This window comes from Sus scrofa, chromosome 16 (genome assembly GCF_054392235.1).
Source record: "Sus scrofa isolate SSC_HxYL_T2T_F1_AM1 chromosome 16, Sscrofa_HxYL_maternal_Yorkshire_Landrace_v2.0, whole genome shotgun sequence".
Lineage (NCBI taxonomy): Eukaryota > Metazoa > Chordata > Mammalia > Artiodactyla > Suidae > Sus > Sus scrofa.
In genome coordinates, this window is record NC_139398.1 from 76,230,249 (window position 1) to 76,252,281 (window position 22,033).

The window sequence follows — 22,033 nt, forward strand, 5'->3', positions numbered from 1 at the left end:
TAAGCACAATATCTGAACATGGAGAAGCAGCAGAGGACAGCAGTTAAGAGGTTGGGCTCTGGAGTGTGAACCCAGCGCTTCCACTCACTGGCTGGCCCTTGAGCAAGTTACTTTATCTCTCTGATTTTCTCACCTGTAAAAATGGGGTGAACAATTGTTGTTCCTTCAAGGACACACTCCACTAATACACTGAACACTTGCACCTTGACTGCAGTGTAGAGAACAGACCGTATGGAGTCAAAGGTAGAGCTGAAAGACCATTTAGGAGGTGACTCCAATATGAGGGAGTTCCCGTCGTGGCACAGTGGTTAACGAATCCAACTAGGAACCATGAGGTTGCAGGGTGGATCCCAGGCCTCCCTCAGTGGGTTAACGATCCGGCGTTGCCATGAGCTGTGGTGTAGGTTGCAGACACGGCTCGGATCCCACGTTGCTGTGGCTCTGGCATAGGCTGGCGGCTACAGCTCTGATTGGACCCCTAGCCTAGGAATCTCCACATGCTGCGAAAGAGGCCCTAGAAAAGGCAAAAAGACAAAAAAAATGTCCAAATGAGAAAAATAGATGCTCAAACTAACATAGTTTTGGAGTAGCTGGAGAAGCACGGATATAGAACTAAGGGTGTTAACACAGGTAAGGAGCCTTGAACAGAGGCTGACACTGAGAAAGTGCCCACTCCTGCTGTTATTTTCGCCCACTTTCTAGAGCCCTCGGGGGACTGACTGTGGCAGGGGCCTGGGTGGAAGGGAGGTCCCCAGATCAGGTGTAAACCCATTATATCCTTCATTACAAAGATTCATAGCAATCTCCCTTGTTTCCCAGAATGCTCTGCAGCCAATTATGAACTGACTCCCGAGAGAGGCAGCTGGGACCTGCGTGGGACAAGTTCTCCTGCAATGTTGTCAAGGAAAACAGGAAGGCAGGCACAGTCTATCATCTCCTCCTAACTCTCACTTACCATCACTGCACAAAAGGAGCTGGTTTCCAATAGCACTTGACCTTCTGCCTCCAATCCATTCTCCACACCACAGCCAGGCTAGGCTTGTTAAGATGCAGGGTTCAGCAATGCCCACCATACCGGCGCTCCACGACTTGCTATGGCTGCCCAGGGCCCCAGGAGAGGGGGCAAGCCCCTTCCCTGGCCTTCAGATTCTCACCTCCAGCCCTTGCTGCTCTCTCTCCATAGGACGTGCCTTCCCCCGCTCCTTCCCAACTGATCTTCCAGGACCCAGTTAAATACTACCTCTTCTGGGAAGCCCACGCTGAGTAAGGTAACACCAACAGCCTCATTCTCTATATCCCCCAAGCGCTTCACACAGCCCTCTGTTGAAACCCTTTGTGGTGTGTTACGGTACATCCATTCTATGGAATATAATCTAATTTTCTAAAAGGATGAATAAGAGCTATAGGTGTCGATGCCCATGTCTAATGTGAAATGGAAAATAGGAAAAAAGCAAGTTGTAGTTATTATGCAGCATGATACCATCTGCTGGGGGAAAAAACAACCCTTTGTCTATGGATGAATGTTTTTATATTTCTGTACCAGTGTTAGGAAAGATGAGCAAAGCCTTCTCATCTTTGTGGAGGCTGGTGAAGGATGGAGATCGTTGGTTTTTCAGCTGTGCACTTTGGGTTGTTTGACATTTTTCTTTTAAGGAAAAGTGCAAAACAAAACAAAAATACCCGAACAAACAAAAAAGGCAGTGAAGTGGTGGTAAATGTTTAACTACAGCTCTCTGGGGAGGCGGAGTGGGAGGGGAGCCATGATTTGTAGTGTTTGCCAGTTTCCATGGTATAAATGCTCTTACCATCGTTGATTGCAAGCTATGGTGATTTAATACAAATTTGGCTTGCAAATTTCCTAAAAATTGAACCCTTGGCCCCTGTGAGCAAGTACAAGCTAGCTCCAGCACCTCACATTAAATGACTCTTTTTACATGCTCCCTACTGGATTCCTTACACCTTTCACATAAAGTCCAACCCTTAACGGATCTCACAGCCCTCCATGGCCTCTGTGTTCGCAAGCCTACCTCCTGTCATTCCTCTCCCCTTCTCTGCAGTTAAAACCTGTTCTGGGAGTTCCCGTTGCGGTGCAGCAGTAACAAACCCGACTAGTATCCACGTGGATGTGGGTTCGATCCCTGGCCTTGCTCAGTGGGTTAAGGATCTGACGTTGCCGTGCACTGTGGTGTAGGTCACAGATGCAGCTCAGATCCTGTGTTGCTGCGGCGGCGGTGACAAAGGCCAGCAGCTGTAGCTCTGATTCGACCCCTAGCCTGGGAACCTCCATATGCCACAGGTGCAGCCCTAAAAAAAAAAAAAAAAAAAACCTGTTCTGTCCCTATAAGATGCCCCACTCACTCTCCCCTCAGGCCTTTGCTAAAGCTATTTCTTCAGCATGAAACATTCTCTTCTCACCTCCCACAACTGATTTTACATATCCCTCCCACTCAGCTGCAATGCCCCTTCTCTCCTCAAGATTCCCTGGCTGCCCCCAGAACGGAGTTGAGCATCTTCCCCTGTGTGCTGGTAGCCTCCCGCCATCTGTCACCTGTGCTGTCTTCGTGGCTCTCTCCCCTCTCGGCTATAAGATGTGTGCCCTCCATCATGGTATGTACCACACATGCGTTCATAGGAACAACCCCAAAAATATGCATTGTGTGATTAAATACAATCTTTGTTAATAATTCATTACTTGTTATTTACATATTATCAACTATATTGTCCATAATTACTATTAACAATACTTCAATATGTAAATGAATGTGTTTGTAACCCTAAGTGGGTTGAGAGCTTCTTGAAAAGAGATAATGTCTTCATTTTCTGACCTTCAGTATATGACAGAATGCTTGGCATACAGTAAGTGTTCAATTAATGTGCATCAAACAAATGTACACCATACATTCTCACCAGGAAGCACTCCAATTCTCCAGCATAGTCAAGTGCCTCAGAAGACACTGCCACCCAGGTATACCTCTCACTAAAAACCAGTGATAACGGTCCATATTTAATTAATATTTATTTACTGCTTCCTCTAACCAAGCCCTGCTCTAAGCACTGGTTAACTCATCTGATCCTCAAAGGAAAAAAAAAAATCCATCAGGTAAGGACTATTTCTATTCTGTTTTCTAGATGAAGAAGTGAAATGCAGAAGTTCCCATCATGGCTCAGCAGTAAGAAACACAACTAGGATCCATGAGGATGCAGGTTTGATCCCTGGCCTTGCTCAGTGGATTAAGGATCCGGCATTCCCATGACTTGTGTGTAGGTCGCAAACACGTCTCAGATCCTGTGTTGCTGTGGCTGTGGTGTAGGCCAGCAACTGTAGTTCCAATTGGACCCCTAGCCTGGGAACCTCCATATGCTGCCTGTGTGGCCCTAAAAATAAGGAAATGAAATGCAGAGGGGTATGACGTAGCTGTGAAGGTCACGGAGCACAAGGCTCATTTATAGTTATGGGATTCCGCAGATTTGCTCTAGAAGCAGATTTTCAGCTTTGAGCCTCAGTATTGCAATGGATCAATGAGGAAAAGTAGATAAATGCACTCCATCCAGGTACATATCATCTATGTACACACAAATGTGTAGGTATGCATATTCATTTATTCAAAACTGTTTCTCGAGAACCCACTCTGTACCAGGAGGCGCTAATTCAGGTGTGCAACAGTGAGCAGGCAAAATGGCGCCCTCACAACCATGCCTTACCTCTCAGGGGGAAGTAAGGGGACATGGTGACCTGATAAACGCACAAGGTGTCCAAGTGAGCATAAGTGCCCTGGGGGAAGGTGAGACGGGCCAGGGAGAAAAGCACGTCAGGAAAGTCTTCCATGATGAGGAGACATTGGTTAAAGACCTGGAGGATAAGAGGACGTTGGCCATGAGAAAATCTGGGGCAAGGAGCGTGCAAGCAAATTAGCACATGCAGAGATGCTGAGGTGGGAGTGGGCTTGCGGTGTTCAAGCACCTGCTTAAGGGTAAATTGTAAACTATTTACCTACAAGGTCCTTGCGAACCTGCCAGATCCACGAACACTGCCACATGGCATTATAAATAAACGGATATTAATCTGTGCAGCAGTGGGGATTATGGTAGCAGTTTAAAATAGGGGGTCAGCAAAGGTCAAGGAGAGGCTGGGGGTGACACCCTGACCAGGAGTAGTAATAATACAAGTGGATTCTTGTTATCTCCATTTCACTGAAGAGGAGGCTGAGCCTTGGAGAAGAATGACTTCTCCAACAGTATACAGCTCATTAGAGGTGAGGTTCAGAACTGACCTGCACTCTGCTGCCCCCAGTGCCTGGGTTCATGACCTCCAGACCCACCACCTGGCCTGGAGGGACGAGGAACTAACACAGACTTGTGGAAGTTTGGCATGTCTCCCTCAGTGGTGCCAGGATAAGGGGTTTGGGGCTTCTCTGAGAGTCCTGGCTGTAGAAGCTGAGGTCCAGTAGGACGGGGAGGGATATGTCATCAGAGGGCATGGTGAGGGTTGTTCCTTGACCTGGGATGGTCACTCACCTATTCACTCATTGCCACATCACGGGCACAGAAGAGAGCCAGCCTGTGGGAATCCCAGCCATCTAGTGAAGAAGATGCAGAGACAGGAAATGGCTGGATGCACAGGCAGGATGTGGCCAGATGCTTTGTGGTACTACCCACACTTGATATGTTCCCCAGTGTCCCTAGAGTTGGCGTACCTGCTGTCTAAGGTGCTCTGGGGCCTCAGAACAAAGGGGACCCAAGGCAGGATTATTCTTGTTGGGGTGGGAGACACCAGTCCCCCCCTTCCCTATGCTTGATGCCATATCAGTGTCGTATCAGTCACTGAGTATGAATCCAGTTATGTAATCCTGGGGGTGAGATTTAACCTGTTTGAGGTTTAATTTCCCCCATCTGTCCAATGGAGTTGACAGCTGGACTGACATCATAGGTTGTTAGAATTAAATGACTCACTCCAGATAAAGCACTGAGAACAACAGCAGGCACATTTTTTTTTTCTTCAGTAATTTGCACCCAGTGAGTGGTAATTGCCCTTGTGGTTGGAAATACTCTGTTTTTATTCTCCAAATTCCTCCACGCATCCAGCCTCTCAGTTTCCTGGCACAGAGTAGCATCCATTCTCTGTAAGCCTCAGGGAAATGGAGAGACTGCCCAGAGAGACAAAGCAAGGTAAAAGTGAGATCCAACCTACGTGTTTCAGGAAACAGATGAGCAGATGAAGGAGAGGATGGGATTTGGTTATTCGTGTATTTATTCACTCCACTGTCCAACACCTATGTATGGAGGGACCATTGAATGTTGGTCCTGGCTCCTGGGACCAGAGGTAAAGAGGGCAGAGATGGCACCTGTCTTCAAGGAACTCACATTCTACTGCAGTACCATCAAGAGAAGTGTCACGTGAGCACACATGTGACTTCAATTTTCTTATAGCCACTTTTTTAAAAGGTGTGATGAACTCGAATGATATATTTTAGTTATTCCACTGTATCCAAAACATAATCATTTCAGCACACAGTCAGTATTAAAAATTATTGATGAGTTGGGGGGAGGGAAGAAAGGGGAGGGAAGCACAACATATACATACTACTGTGAAAAATAGAGGATTAATGAGAACCTATTATAGAGCACAGGAAAATCTGCTCAATAGTCTGTTTTTTGACTGAGAGTTGCAATGTTTATTTCAGGTTCTCTCTTGCTTCATTCTGTTTTTAATTTTTTTTTCTTTTTTTGCCATACCCACAGCATGGGGAAGTTCCTGTGCCAGGGATCGAACCTACACCACACAGCAGTCATCAGAGCCACAGTGGTGAAGATGTGGGAGCCTTAACCTACTAGGCCATCAGAGAACTCTCTACTCAATAGTTAGTAAAAACCTCTATGGGAAAAAGAATGAATATATTTATAACTGATCCACTTGGCTGTACACCTGAAACTAACACAACACTTACAGCTGGGTAAGTCAACTACACTCCAATAAAAATTTTTAATAAAGTAAAATAAATATTGATGAGGTATTTTACATCCTTGTTGTACTAGGTCTTCTAAACCCAGTGTGTATTTTACACACACAGCATGTGCGAGTTCAAACTGACCACATTTCAGGAGCTCAGTGGCTGAAATATGGTAGTGGCTGTCATACTTGGACAGCACAGCTCTCCAGTGTGTGGGCGGGGTCATCAGCTAGATTGGATCAGAAAGACAGTGAGAGTTTTGGGGTTAGAGAGACCAAAGCATGTTCATCTCTGTACCTAGCATCTAATGTCTAGCACTGAGGGGGCATTTTACAACCTTAGATGAATGAACCCAGCGTGGAAGCAAAGACCACAGGCTCTGTGGCCAAGGTCTCAGTTCTACTGCCTGTGACATTAATCACATTATTTAGACCCTCTACCTGCTATCCTTATTCAGAAAATGGAGATTATAAAAGCTGCTCATTACCAGGTCCAGTGAGGATCAAATGAATAAATACATGTAGAGCACTCAGAACAGTGTCCACCTCTTATTCGCAATAGCCAAGACATGGAAACAACCTAAATGTCCATGGACAGAGGGATGGGTTAAGATGTGGTACATGTATACAATGGAATATTACTCAGCCATAAAAAAGAATGAAATTATGCCATTTGCAGCAACATGGATGCAACTAAAGATTATCGTACTGAGTGAAGTAAGTCAGAAAGAGAAAGACAAATACCATATGATATCCCTTATATATGGAATCTGAAATATGACACAAATGAACTTATTTACAAATAACAATTAAAAAAAAAAAGACACAGACTCACAGACTGTGGGTCGCCAAGGGGGAGGAAGTGTGGGGAGGGATGATGAATTTGGAGTTTGGGATTAGCAGATGCAAACTATTATATATAGGATGGACAAACAACAACCTCCATCCTTCTGTACAGCACAGGGAACTATACTCAATATCCTATGATAAACCACAATGGGAAAGAATAGGAAAAAGGATGTGTGTGTGTGCGTGTGTGTGTGAGAGAGAGAGAGAGAGAGAGATCGAACCATTTTGCTATATAGCAGAAATCAACCTAACATTGTAAATTAACTATATTCCAATAAAATAATTTTTAAAAATCAAAAAAAAGAACCTCACTCATCATGTAGAATGTTCCCAGCAGCCGTTAGCTCTCTCCATCATCAGCATCACTGCCTTGTCATCACCCTGGCTCACTCTACAGGTCTCAGCAGCAGTTATCTGCATCTTGTGCTTCTGGTCGGCTTGTCCGTCCCTCTGGAGCTGCCATAAGAAAACAGCACAAACCAGGTGGCTTAAAAGAATTTTTTCCCTCACATTATTCCTCTGGAGGGTAGAAGCCCAAGATCATCTTCAGAGCCGTGCTCTCTCAAGAGGTTCCAGGGAGAAGCTGCTCCATGCCTTTTCCTCAGCTTCTAGTTTTGTCAGCAATCCTTCGCTCACAGATGCACCCTCAAATCTCTGCCCTGTCACCACACAGCATTCTTCTCCGTGTATGTAACTGTCTCTGCGTCTCCTCTTAAAAGACAATTGGACATATTGGATTGCGGGCAGCCCTACACCAGTAGGATTTATCTTCATTTACATCTCTCTCTTTTTTCTTTTTTGTCTTTTTAGGGCCACACCTGAGGCATATGGAAGTTCCCAGGCTAGGGGTCTAATTGGAGCTGCAACTGCCAGCCTATACCACAGCCACAGCAAAGCGGGATCCAAGTCACCTCTGCAATCTACCCCACAGCTCACAGCAACGCCAGAACCTTAATCCACTGAGTGAGGCCAGGGATCAAACCTGAGTCCTCATGGATACTAGTCGGGTTCATTAAGGCTACATCACCATGAGAATGCCTTCACTGACATCTGTAAAGACCTTATTTCTAAATAGGGTCACATTCACAGATACCAAGAGTTAGGACTTCAACATATCTTTGGAGGAGGGGGGTCCACGTTGCAACTCACATCCCAGAGATACTGTGAGAATGAGACACTCCAGTGTGTGTAAACACCCTGGCACCTTGCAGATGTGCCTACTCCAGGCTACGGTGATCTCCCCTGCAACCACCAGGGCCACCAGCGTTTGCCACTAAGGCTGCCACTGGTGATTCCTGGCACCTCCCATCACTTCCAGACTCAGACTCTGAGAAATTGCCAATTGCAGGTCCTGTGACTTGAACTAAAAATGCATGAGAGTTAACGCCCCCCAGGAGGTGAACTTTGGCCACTGGGGGATCAGAAATGGGAGAGAAGCATAAGAAATGTTTCCTCTCCATCCCCCAACAGGATACTGCAGGGACAGAGTTCCATAAAGCCTCTCTGAGGATGTTCAGCATGATGGAGCAAGCAGCCTGCTAGTTCCAGAGCTGGACCCATGCAGTAATTCACCCCTTGTTGTAAGCTGTTACCCTCTCTCCACACGTGCACCTTCCCCTCACACCTGCTTCCCTGAGGCTGCACATCTCCATAGCATCAGCTGACTTGCTCCTACAGAGAACCTGGGCTAAGATACTCCAGTGCTTCTTACAGATACAGCCCAAATGATGTCACCTCCTCTAGGGAAGCTCCGATACATCCTCCACTCCTGCTCCAGTGCCTACTTGAACCCATAGCACCCTAAATACATCTATAAGAACACTGACCATATAATATTACAGATACTTGCCTCCTTGCCTGTCTACCCCACCAGACTGTGACTGCTTCCTTGGACCACAGTCTACTCATCACTGTGTCCCAGGCGCCCAGCACCCAGTCACTTGATAACTGATTTTTTGTGATTCAAGAAGTTGGCATCTGCTGATATGATGTCATTGGGGGCCAGGGTGTCTATAAAATCTCTCTATGCACTTCCAGCCTGCCCCTGAGAAAATGCTTTTCCAGATGTCAAAAATCACACTAAGAGATAAGACATAAGATGCAAGTATCTCTGAGAAGGGAAACTTAGGTCCTGAAATTCTCACTAAAATGTAAATGACTGATATAACGGTTCTTTTCTGACAGGGGTAACAGAGGTAACCGACTTACGGCACTTTATTCCACATAAAGCCAACAATACGCCTACAGCAAAGAGCTACTGGGCAGGGTGAAAGAGTGAGGAGGTAATTTAACCCCCTCAAGTTACTCTGCCATCAATCTGCTCTGGTGCCCCAAACTCTCACTCCCACTGGAATCTGTGCTAAGGAAACTAGCCCAGAAGCCAGTAGACCTTGTTCTTTCACTGGCATTTCTGCCTGCTAGCTATGGGATTATGGGCAAGGCCCTGACCTTCTCAGCTCCTTTAAATGGAAAATTAAAATGATGAACTTGATGATTCAGTTTCTGGCTTTTTACAGGGCTATTGGAAAAATCAAATAAGCGACACATGGGAACCTGCTTCCCAATAGGTGAAGCAATTTACATATGTGAAGAATCTGTTATTTTTAAATTTGTAGTAAAGATCTCCTGGACAGACGGACCTTCTTTCACAGGAATCTAGAGTTCTCAGGCAAAAGCGAAGAGGCAAAAATTTAGTTCTCCATGTGACTCTCAGCCACCCAAACCCATCCATGTCATTCCGCGTTTAGGACTCAGGGTGAAAGGAGTCTGCTGTCCTCACAGGCTCAGGCGAGCCATCTTCATCCCAGGTGCACACGCCCTCACCCACACTCCCACCCCCCAACTCCCAGACCCCAGAGGAGGATGTGGCCCCTAGGTCTCTTTCCAGGAGTCAGAGGGCTCTTCACTAAGGACTACAATTCCGCCCGAGTTGGAACATAGAAGCACCCAGTTCTAGTCTCACGTTTAACTCGAGGGGGTGTTACCTAGAAGTTTCTTCCTTTGTGTGGAAAGTTTAAATGAAGAGACTTGAGAAATGAAAAGGACCACAATGTGAAATCAGAAAGGTAAAAACTACTGCGGTGTGTTTCCCCAGGGATGTTTCGGTTCTCGCTAGGAAATACCCACAAAATGTAGACTTTTCCTTTCTAACTGTGGCTTCATCCTCACACACCATCATTTCTGCCAAGATGGGTTAAGTCGAGGTAGCTACAAAGGTCTGCCCAGGTTTGAGAAGGGAGAACACTGACCCTCTGGCCCCTACACTTAATGGAAATGTGTCACTTTATAAAAATGTCCCATCAAAGCGCAGCATGTAGGATGGGGCATACGTTGCTATGGCCATCTTTGGAAAAGTCTATCTGCCACATAAGCTTTTTTTTTTTCTTTTTACAGCCACAACTGCAGCACATGGAAGTTGCCAGGCTAGGGGTCAAGCTGCAGCCACCGGCCTACACAACAGCCACAGCAATGCCAGATACGAGGTGCATCTGCGACCTTCACAATGCACCTCGGCATCTGCACTTGCTGCAACGTCGGATCCTTAACGCATTGAGCGAGGCCAGGGATCAAACCCACATCCTCACAGAGGCAACATCAGGTCCTTAACCCACTAAGCCACAATGGGAACTCCCACATTAGCTTTTTTTTTTTAACTATAGTTGATTTACATTGTTTCATCAAGTTCTGTTGTACAACAAAGTGACCCAATCACACACATTTCCCTGTGCTGTAGAGTAGGATCCATTGTCCATCCATTCCAGATATAGCAGTTTGCACTCCCCAAACCCCCAAAATGCCCATCCCTCCCACTCCCTCCCCTTCCCCCCACCCCCGGGAATCCCAAGTCTGCTCTTCTTGGCCATGTTCTGTTTGCTTTTTGTTTTGTTTGCTTTTTTTAGATAGGGTCATCTGTCCCATATTTTAGATTCCACAAATAAGTGATATCATATGGTATTTGTCTTTTTCTTTCTGGCTTACTTCATTTAGTATGAGAGTCTCTAGCTCCATCCATGTTGCTGCAGATGGCATTATTTTGTTCTTTTTATGGCTGAGTAGTATTCCATTGTGTATATATGCCACATCTTCTCAATCCATTCATCTGTCGATGGACATTTAGGTTGTTTCCATGTCTTGGCTATTGCAAATAGTGCTGCTATGAACATGTGGGTGCATGTGTCTTTTTCAATGAAAGTTTTGTCTGGATATATGCCCAGCAGTGGAATTGCTGGATCATATGGTAGCTCTACATTTAGTGTCCTGAGGTACCCCCATACTGTTTTCCATAGTGGTTGTACCAATTAACATCCCCACCAAGAGTGGAGAAAATGTAAAGCAGTGAATTATTATAGGCATTAATATTGCAAGAACACAGCATGACTACGAAAGCACTCCTTAGAATACATTTTGACAATAATGATGCTAACGATACTCCTGAGCCTATAGAGTCTCCACACCGTCATCTCCTTTAATCCCAGAAGGCTGTCAAGCAGGAGCATCCACTTCTCAGCGACGGAGACTGAGGCTCCCAGCAGTGGGCATCCTGCCCTGGGTCACACACTGGTTAGTGACAGCATGAGGGCTTGAACCCAGGGCTTCGGACTTGAATGGTGGCGTCCTCTCCACATCTGACCAGCAGCCAGTTTGAGTGATATTTAGCCCCCATTTCAGGGAGCTCAAGAGTCCATACGAAGAGTTCCCATCGTGATTCAAAGATAACGAAACTGACTAGTACCCATGAGGATGCAGGTTCGATCCCTGGCCTTGCTCAATGGGTTAAGGATCGAGCATTGCCATGAGCTGTGGTGCAGGTCACAGATGCAGCTCAGATCTGGCGTTGTTGTGTTACGACTGTGGTATAGGCCCTAAAAAGCGAAAAAAAAAAAAAAAAAAGTCCATATGAAACTTCCAGTCTAGTAATTGGGTTCCAGATGCAGCTTTCCCACACTTTGAGCAAATCACTCTCCTCTCTGAGACTCACGTCCTGAATTTTTAAATGAAAAAAAAAAAAAAAAGATTGCACTGGAGGCGTTTTTACTTTTATTTTAAGATAAATCTTAAGCAACCACACCCTTTCCCCAAGTGAAACCTTATGAGGATCTCCGCTTTATGAAACATCTATTCAAAAGGAGAGTTGAACTACCAGAACTAAATATTCAGCCACCCTAGATGCACCCAGGAGTAGAGACTCCACAGAAAGGCATTTTCGTCCACCACAAGACTTGTGCACAAGTGTTCATAGCAGCCATGTTCATAAACCCAAAACCTCAAAACAACCCAAACATCCATCAGCAGTGGAAAATATCAATAAATAGTGATATGCAGTGACATATCAGAATTCCAGAGCAGTGACAAAACAGAATTCCACGCAGCAACAAAAAAGGACAGGCTACTGCCACCTGCAAAAAACATGGATGAATCTCTCAGATATAATGGTGAGCAAAAGAATCCAGACAAAAGAGCGTAAACTTTGTAGTTCCATTTATACAAAGTTCAAAAAGAGGCCAGATCAGAATGGTGGTTACCTTCGAGGAGGACACTGCCTGGGAAGGAACCGTAGAGAGCTGGGCCAGGGGTGCAGAAAGTGTTCTTTATCTTGACCTAGGCAGTGGCTACACGGACACACACATATATAAAAATTCACCAAGCTTTACCATTCAGATCCTTGCGCTTTAAGTTGTATCTCAAAGGGAGCTACCTCCATTCACCCACCCCATGGGGAACCCTGAGGGACCGTGGAACACGGTTTCAAAGACCGTCAGAAGACCGTCTCTAGGTACAGGGCAAATCCAACAGGCTGACTTTGGGAATCAAGCTTCAGCTGCCTTACCTCAACATCACCCCACAGGCGACAGTAGTTTCAAACACCCAACTCCCCAGTCCATGGTTACCTTATCTTAGCCTTGTTCCTGTCACCTTCCTCTCTGCTCTCCAATGCCCAAATCCCCTTGCTGCCTCCAGGACCAAAGCCCCCCATTCATGCCCCCTAAGCATCACAACCTCCTTCCAACTTCCCAAGAAGACCCATGCTAGCTTATCCCATGGTGGTGAGCACCAGCCCCCAGGTCCATCCACCAAGGTTCAAATCCTGGCTCCTCTACTTGTAGCTGGATGTGCTTCTTGTTCATGCACTGATGTTGTTTATTGTACAGACCTCAGTGAATTGTTTGGAGAATGAAGGAAGATAGGACATGGAGAGAACCTGGCACAGTGTCTGATCCATCCTAAGCACTCAGTAAATATTAGCTATTGTTCTGATCATTGTTGTCTGTTCTCCCGTTCTGTTACCGCTAGCTCATGGCTAAAGAATATACAGCTTTAAAAAATTAAAATCATCTTGTAAAATGTTTACCACATACTATTGGACTTCTTCTTCACAGCCTATCCTCCTTTCTGAGTAGACGGAAGGTGAGGTTCCCCAAAATCACACAACTGATCGATCAATGAGGGGGTCAAGACTCACACCCAAGCCCCCCTGACCCCAAAGCCCACCCCAATCTGAGAACTTGGCTACCTTGCTTAATGTACCATGTAACAGAGTCGACAGAGAAGGTACCCAGTTTTAAAAGAGTAAATATATTTTGGGGCCGCTGGTGTGACAGAAGGAGTTTGGACTCAAAACAGACCTGGGTCCTCTTCCTGCCCTGTGTGGTTTACCAGGTGTATGAACTCGCACTAACGGTTTAATTTCTCCCAGCCTCAATTAGCTCATCTGTAAACTGAGACACGGTAGTGGAATGCATTAAATGAGCTTCATTAATTGTAGCCAAAAGGAAAGTTAAGTTAACCCTGGGGAATTCCAGCATCATGGGATGCGGAGGAGGAGTGATTTGAGGAAGGGACCCTAAACTTCATCCATGCTTCACTCAGATCTTGCAGTTCAGAACAGAACTCCTTATCCAGGGACAACCCCTCCTAAGATTAGGGAGTTTTTTTAAGATCAAATGATGCTGAAGTACAAAATGTTAACTTCGTTTGTGGTTCTGGTCTCTCTTCCTCTGTTGGCAGAAAAACACTTGGTAGGGAGTTCCCGTCATGGCTCAGTGGACACAAATCTGACTGGCATCCATGAGGACGCAGATTCAATCCCTGGCCTCACTCAGTGGTTAAGGATCCAGCATTGCTGTGAGCTGTAGTGTAGGTCACAGATGTGGCTCAGATCCCACATTGCTGTGGCTCTGGTGTAGACAGCAGATTAGAACCCTAGCCCGGGAACCTCCATATGATGCAGGTGCAGCCCTTAAAAAAAAAAAAAAAAAAAAAAAAAAAAAAAAAAAAAAAAACACACTTGGTTAAAAACTAACCTCCCCCCTCAGCCTATCTTCCTCTTCTTGTTTCCAGGACAGCCTGTAATAGAATTCAAGGCAATTTTAGTTTTCAAATAGCCCATCTTTCTATTTCTCTTCCTTCTCAACCATCGATATTACTTTCGCTCCCTACCTCATTTCGCGCTAAAGGCTCAGCTGTCTTAAGTGAGAGATTCCTAGACATCCCAGACCCCTAGAGCTTAGGACTCCTTGGTGGTTGTGAGGAGCAGGTGGCTGGAACAATGACTCAGCAGTCACCCCTGATTTCTGCCTTCCCTTCACCAGCACCCCCACCAGCACCAGCCCAGCCCTCCATGGCCAGTTGCTCAACAGGCGCCAACTCTGCCGCTTTCAAAATATATCCTGAACCCAGTGATTTGTCTCAGTCTCCACAGCTGCTGCCTGAAGGTTGAGAAGAGCCTTCCAGGCCAAGCGAAAAGCAGAGGGACAAGGCCGGGAGTGTGCTATGTTCAAGGAACAGAGGAAGGCACGTGTGTCTGCAGGGTGGTGGGTGAGAGGAGACAGATAACAAACATGAAGAGGAAGAAAACAAAGAAATTGATGAGTTTCCATCGAGTCCATCCAGTGACTTGGTCTGGTTCATATGTTTTATTTTATTTATTTATTTTGTCTTGTCATTTCTTGGCCCGCTCCTGCGGCATATGGAGGTTCCCAGGCTAGGGGTCCAATCGGAGCCGTAGCCACCGGCCCATGCCAGAGCAACGCAGGATCCGAGCCGTGTCTGCAACCTACACCACAGGTCACCGCAACGCCAGATCATTAACCCACTGAGCAAGGCCAGGGATCGAACCCGCAACCTCATGGTTCCCAGTTGGATTCGCTAACCACTGCGCCACGACAGGAACTCCCTGGTTTATATGTTTTAAAAGAGCCTTCAGGTTGTTTCCTAGAGGATGACTTGGAGGGATTAAGGACAGAAGTAAGATAATCAATGACGCTTGTCCAGAAAGGAAACACAATGGTGTACAGGGGCTGAGAAGTAACTCCATCCCAAAGGAAATCCTGGGAGACATCTGGTCATGAGGCACGTAGCAAGTTGATTAACAAATAAACATTCAAATGATGAAATGTTGAAACCTCACTGAGCAGTATGTGGCAGAAGGGAGATCTCTTAGCTTAGTATTCAAGGCTAAGTACTCTTCAGGCTCTTTCCAGATCTAAAGTCTCTCTTGACCTCAATTGCCCAATCAATAGGAAATATGATGAGAAGCAAAATCAGCAAAGTCTCTTCCAGCCCTGATACTTTATTTTTTTATTATTATTTTTTTTTTGCTTTTTAGGGCCGCACTCGCAGGATATGGAGGTTCCCAGGCTAGGGGTCGAATCAGAGCTACAGCTGCCGGCCTACACCACAGCCACGGCAACACACGATCCAAGCCGCATCTGCAACCTACACCACAGCTCACAGCAACGCTGGATCCTTAACTCACTGAGCAAGGCCAGGGATGGAACCCTCAACTTCATGGTTCCTAGTCAAATTTGTTTCCGCTGAGCCACGACAGGAACTTCAGCCCTGAAACTTAAGAATGCTTCTCTTAGACATGACTTCCTTCCTCCAGACAAACTGATCTACTTACTGTACTTCCTGTCCCCTACCTATCCATAAATCTAAAAACATTCACTTTTGTCTACCCTGGCTTATTAAAAATGTTGTCGTGTCCTCTCTACTCTTTGAAATACTGTGTAGCCTTCAATGATCAAAGGTATTTCTATTCCCACTCTTCTTCCTTATCTGTCCCAGCTGAAAATATTTTCCATTTATAAACTCTTGGGCTTTTATGGTCTAATCCAGGAGTTGGTAAAGTACAGCCCAAAGGCCAAATCCAGGCCACAGGCTAAATCTGTTTGTCTTGTAAACAAATGATTATTGGAATACAGCCATGCCAATTCATTAGCATACTGTCTATGGCTGCTTTTGCTACTCTACAAGAAAGAGCTGAGCAGTTGTAGCATAAACAATATGGCCCACAAAGCCTAAATATTTACTGTCTGGCCTTCTTAAAAAAAAAAAAAAAAAAAAAAAAAAAGTCTTTCAACTTATGGCTAATCCATGCTTCTTAAACTTGAGTACACAAAGATCTGGGCTCCACACATAATATATCCAAATACACTAGTCAACACAGGTATCTTCGTGGAGCATCAGTTTTACTAGAAGACTGGGGAGAAAAAAATGGTTAATAGAATAGAAATGTGAACAGTAAAGGAAACCTATTTATATTGCTAGTGGAATTTACTAATATAATAGCATTTGCATGAAGTAATATGGTAAAATCCCAAATGTGATCAAAGTTCCAAGCTTGGAAAGGGCTGCTCCTTCATTGTTTATCTATTTTGTTGTTGTGTTTGTCTTTTTAGGGCCACACCCGCAGCATAAGGAGGTTCCCAGGCTAGGAGTCAAATTGGAGATGCAGCTGCCAGCCTACACCACAGCCACAGCAATGCCGGACTCTTAACCCACTGAGCGAGGCCAGGCATCGAACCCCCATCTTTATGGATACTAGTCATGTTCGTTAGCCGCTGAGCCACAACAGGAACTCCATTATAAGTATTCTGCTGCAGGAGTTCCCTTGTGGCACAGTGGGTTAAGCATCCAGCATTGTCACTGTGGTGGCTCAGGTTGCTACTGTCTGTGGCACAGGTTCGATCCCTGGCCTGGGAACTCCCACGTGCCATGAGCAAGGCCAGAAAAACAAAAATAAATATCTTGCTATAAAATTTTTGGAGACACCCATCTATGCCATTTAACTTGAGGGGAAAGTACATAACTTATTGAGTTTTGTATTCTCACTTCTTTGACAGAGTGCTTGACTGTAAGAGCTCCAGAAGGTCTGGGGTCATTGATCAAGGTAAATTCTAAAAGGTGCTCATCTGTCAGGATGGTTAATGAGGTACTGCCTGATGGCAGAGAAGTGGACCAGAGCAATGACTGGCAGAGTTCTCCTTTGCTGGGGTGGGGGCTGGGGGGTTTCTTAGTAATGCCTTGACTGTCTCTGCGGCAACAAAAAGTCTGATAACATACTGTTACATGAACAATGTTTGCAACAATACCATCACCCATCCAAACCTCTAATGGGTTCCTTCCTGAGCTGAAGGCAGAACCTATCTTATAAGTGAGAGAGTGATGACTCAGTTGTCTTTTGTTTATAGTTGCCTTTGTTTTACTACTTATTTATTTTGGAGGAGAAGAGGGGAAAGTAGATACTAGACAGTTTACCCCATCCTTGGCTACCAACACCACCACTGTTAGCATCCCCTACCCCCAACCATTTCCCTCACCCCAAAGCATCTTTCTCTAATACCCTCTGAGACTGGAATAACCCCTATGGCTTAAAACGGTGACCACTCAGTTTTTGGTCGAAGATGGTTGCTTATCTTTGTTTTGTTTCGGAAAAGCAAATGTCCCTAGGAAAGGATAACACATAAAGTTACTAACCTCTTAGTAAGAATCCAGAGGTGGTTTTGGCATTGGGCAAGGAGGGTGGAATGGCAGCCCCAGACTCCCAGTCGGGGTGGGCAGAACTGAGGGCAAGCCCGATTCTGCCATTGGCCTGCTGGGCCAACCACTTGCCACTTCAGCACCTTCAGTTCTCTTTCCTCTAATGCGAAAGCTGAGAGCTGGGTAATCCCCAGGAATGTTTCCAGTTGTAAAATTCTACAGTTCAAGGCAGCATAATGAATGGCAAGATGGGGGTCATGACCACACCGTTAGGCCTTGAACATATAAACCAGACTGGAAAAGGTTAGGTATGGAGTGACAAGCACAGTGCAACATCACTCTGACTTCATTTAACTTTTGCAATAGGGAGCACAGTCCATCTACATGGCTCAAAAAGATTTGTAAGGAATCCATTTAAATATCTTCCTCTTTTCTCTTACCCCACCCCTCTTTCCTCCCACGTGCAAAACTGTGATTAGTTTTTATATATAAACTTCCAGAGTTTCTTTACACACATAACAAAAAACAATGGATAACTAGGCTCATTTTCACTTTTGCTGCAAAAAAAAAAAAAAAAGGTTACATACTATGTACACATTCTTCTGCAATTTGTTGTTTTGTTTTGTTTTGTTTTGACTCAATACGTATTGGAGAAATTTCCATATTAGCACAGAAAGTGTCTTCATTCTTTTTCAGAACTTCAGAGGATTCCATTATGGGGATACCCTACAATTTATTCAACCAGTCCCTTGTTGATGGATACATGGATTTTTTTTCTAGTCTTTTTATTACAAGCAATACTTCAATGAATAACCTTAAACATGGGCTTTTAAAGAAATTCAAATATATCTAAAGACAAATTCCCAGAAATGGAATTTCCATTGTAATGTTTTGCATTTGCTCTACGATAGAGATTGTCAAATTGTCATCTATAGAGATTATACTGATTTACTAATACACAGTCAAAATTTAGGTGCCCCTTTCCCCACAACCTCTTCTACACACTGTGTTACCAAATCTTGAGTACTGACTAATTTAACAGGTTTAAAAAAATGGTATCTCAAGGTGATTGGCATTCACCTTGCTCTTTTGATGAATGAGATGTTGAATCTCTTCTTGTAGTTAATAGCCATTTGTATCTTTTTCTCTGTAAATGAGTTCTTATCCCTTTTTCACATATGTAAAATCTTAAAACACACCACGTTATATGAGATTTATGGCCATAGACATACACAATGAGGATGGAAGTGACATTCCCGAACGTCAATTGAGAAGTTGCCTCGGGATAGGAAGGAAGGGGAATGAGATGAGGAGGGACACAAAGGGACTTCCACTAAGTGTAACTTTTTTTCCTTTTTTTTCTTCTTACAGCCATACCTGCCACAGCCACGGCAAGGCCAGATCTGAGACACATCTGTGACCTACGCCACAGCTTTCAGCAATGCCAGATCCTTAACACACTAAGTGAGGTCTCGGATTGAACCCACATCCTCATGGACACTAAGTGGTCCTTACCCTGCAGAGCCACAGTGAGAGCTCACATTTTATTTATTTTAAAAGAGGATATTAAGCAAGCATGACAAAAAGAAAATAGAAGAAGAAAGAAGGGATGAAGGAAGGGAGGGAAGGAGGGAGGAAGGGAAAAAGAAAATAAGATTTAAAATTAATGAATCTTGGGAGTTCCTACTGTGGTGCAGTGGAAACGAATCTGACTAGTATCCATGAGGATGAAGGTTCAATCCCCGGCCTCGCTCAGTGGGTTAAGGATCTGGGGTTGCCATGAGCTGAGGTATAGGTTGCAGACGCGGCTCTGATCTGGCGTTGCTCTGGCTGTGGCTGTGGCATAGTCGTTCCGATTTGACTGCTGGACTGAGAACTTCCATATGCTGAGGGTGCAGCCCTAAAAAGCAAAAAACAAAACAAAACAAAAAAAACAAACAAAGAATCTGAACTTGAATCTCAGCCCCACCCCCATGCCCTTTGGCCTTTGACATCTCTCCTAATCTCTTTCTCAACTTCAGCATCTATAGGATACAGATAATGCCCACCTGACAGAGTTAGAGTTAGTATAACAACTAAAGATAAACCATGTAAAACCACGATCAGCACATAACTGTGGCTCAAGTCTTACTATAATTCTCAATATTAATTTGGTTATGATTATTCAAATGTATACAATGTCTCAAGCCAAAGAAAATTCTAGCAATCTTTCTTGGCTCAACTACCTCTTTTTCCTTTGGGTTTCCCACAGAGTCTTCTTGACGACACCACACCAATAGTTTCAACCCTCTAACGCCTTTTCCAAATGTCCTGCCCAGAGCTGCCTCTGTTGGAACAATCTGAGTGACTGGGTGAGAGAAGCTACAGTGTGGTCAGGGGCAGAGGGGGGGAGTTTCCTCTCTGTCACAACCTCCATCCCCAAGAGCTGTAACCTCTATTAACAGCCGATGAGACTCTGGTTTCCCACTGGGCAGCATCAAGAAAGTCCAAGTCCAAGTCCAACACACACCTTCTTTCAGAGCAAACAGTGGGGAAGAGTTTCCTCGCCATCCCACTGCAGGATGACATGCGGGAGAATTATTACCACCATGGGTTATGAAACCTATAACCCTGGTGGCCTCAGAAGTGGCCATTTCCTCCCTCTGGCTTTAGTCTGCATTCCATCAACAGGCAGCACACAGCCCACCACCCCCCAGGGCAGGGCCACTTCAGCCTCATTGCCTCATTTCCCCAAAGAGAACCAGAAAATATGTTCCTTTGCAGAAAATACACTCCTTTTATCACAACAAGGAAAATTAGAACAGTGAACTTCAGTTTTGCTTGGGGCAAATGACGCTTCAAGACCGAGATTGTCTTTTTTTTTTAATTTTTTATTATGATTGATTTACAATAGTCTGTCCATTTCTGCTGTACAGCAAAGTGACCCAGTCATAAATATATATGCATTCTTTTTCTCACATTATCCTCCATCATGTTCCATCGCAAGTGCTTAAATATATAGTTCCCTGTTCTATACAGCAGAATCTCATTGCCCAAGGTTGTCTTTGACAATATTTAACACAGGTGCACTTCAGGAACTGTAATAATTTCACAAGCTAATAGCATACAGAGTGATGTCTCTTAATAAGCCAATAAAGAAATAACATATTCCAAACCACTAATACATTAATTACACTATTGTTCCAGGCAAGAGGAGAGGAAAGGAATAAAGTCCTAATTTAATCAAGGTGTGCCTTTGCAGGAGAGTCAGCTTAGCCAACTGAGAACCTGACATCTAGCTACCAGCAAGACAAAAGTCCCCTGCAGCTGAAGCACGTTGCTAGGGAAACTCCATTTGTGATTTCCTGCGTGGGGCCCTGCATCCCTTTCCCCACTGTGGCTAAAAGAGTAGCCATCACCACATTACCCGGGCAGGACATAACGTCCCAAAGTCTTCAGAGCACTGCTTACATCAGCAAAGGGTCACCTTGCCCAAACCCAAACTTTCGGATTATCCTCTCAAACTCTGGGTATTTATAGCCTACATGGTCCCCTCATCATAGAAGCTTCTTCATATTAATGATAAACTCCCAGTGGGGCCCGTGGGAAGCTGAGCTACCGAGGGCTTATTGGCAACCATGGATGTTGAGACATCCTCCTGCACCTTCTTCGTATAAAAACAACTTTACTTATAAAGACAACTGCATTCTTAGCTCAAAACAACTCCACTCTTTTTGTTTTTTTTTTGTTTCATCTTTTGTCTTTTGAGGGCCCCACCAGCAGCATATGGATGTTCCCAGGCTAGGGGTTGAATCGGAGTTGTAGCTGCCAGCCTACACCACAGCCACAGCAACACCCGATCCAAGCCGCATCTGCAACCCACACCACAGCTCACGGCAACGCCAGATTCTTAACCCACTGAGCGAGGCCGGGGATCAAAACCCACAACCTCATGGTTTCTAATTGGGTTTGTTAACCACTGAGCCACGATGGAAACTCCCAAAACAACTCCACTCTTAAAAACAATTTCATTTTTGTTATAAACAAGTGGATCTGAAATCACACACAACAACGGTGCACACTCCTTCTTTGGATTGCTTCCCTAGTTGAATTGGCTTCTATTCTTTTCCATTATTTCCATCCTAAAACATCAGGAAGCTAGCAAAAAGAGAAAAGAGAGGAAGGAGGGAGAAAGGAGGATGGCCAAGAGATAGAAAGAAAGAAAGAAAAAGAAAAGGCTCCGAAAAAGAAAAGAAAAGAAATAGACAGCATCTTAGTAACATAACTTACTAAGACTCTCTGGAAAGGAAGATCCAGAAATGACATAAAGGTCTGTGTCAGACGCCACCAGTTCCCCGCTTAGTGGATGAACCTGCTGTAGGAGCCAATGACAACATGCAGAGTCTATGCCAGGGCTGGCTAAGCTGAAGTCATGCCTGTTCTGATAACATCTGGAAGCTTCACCAAGCCAGCAAAGAAGACATGCATTCTTCATTC

The 22,033-nt window shown here is 44.9% G+C and overlaps 1 long non-coding RNA gene across 4 annotated transcripts in view; it reads right to left on the reverse strand.

Annotated features, from left to right (window-relative positions):
• The window catches only part of LOC106508256 (uncharacterized), a 448,820-nt gene that overhangs the window by 389,295 nt on the left and 37,492 nt on the right, over positions 1 to 22,033 (reverse strand). For 2 of the 4 annotated variants that reach the window (XR_014830950.1, XR_014830949.1), the window contains one exon: positions 7,109 to 7,252. This is a non-coding gene — a long non-coding RNA (uncharacterized LOC106508256). Of the gene's footprint in view, positions 1 to 7,108; positions 7,253 to 10,670; positions 11,659 to 22,033 lie in introns of those variants that run through there. The other 2 variants (XR_014830951.1, XR_002339667.2) reach the window with 2 other exon arrangements.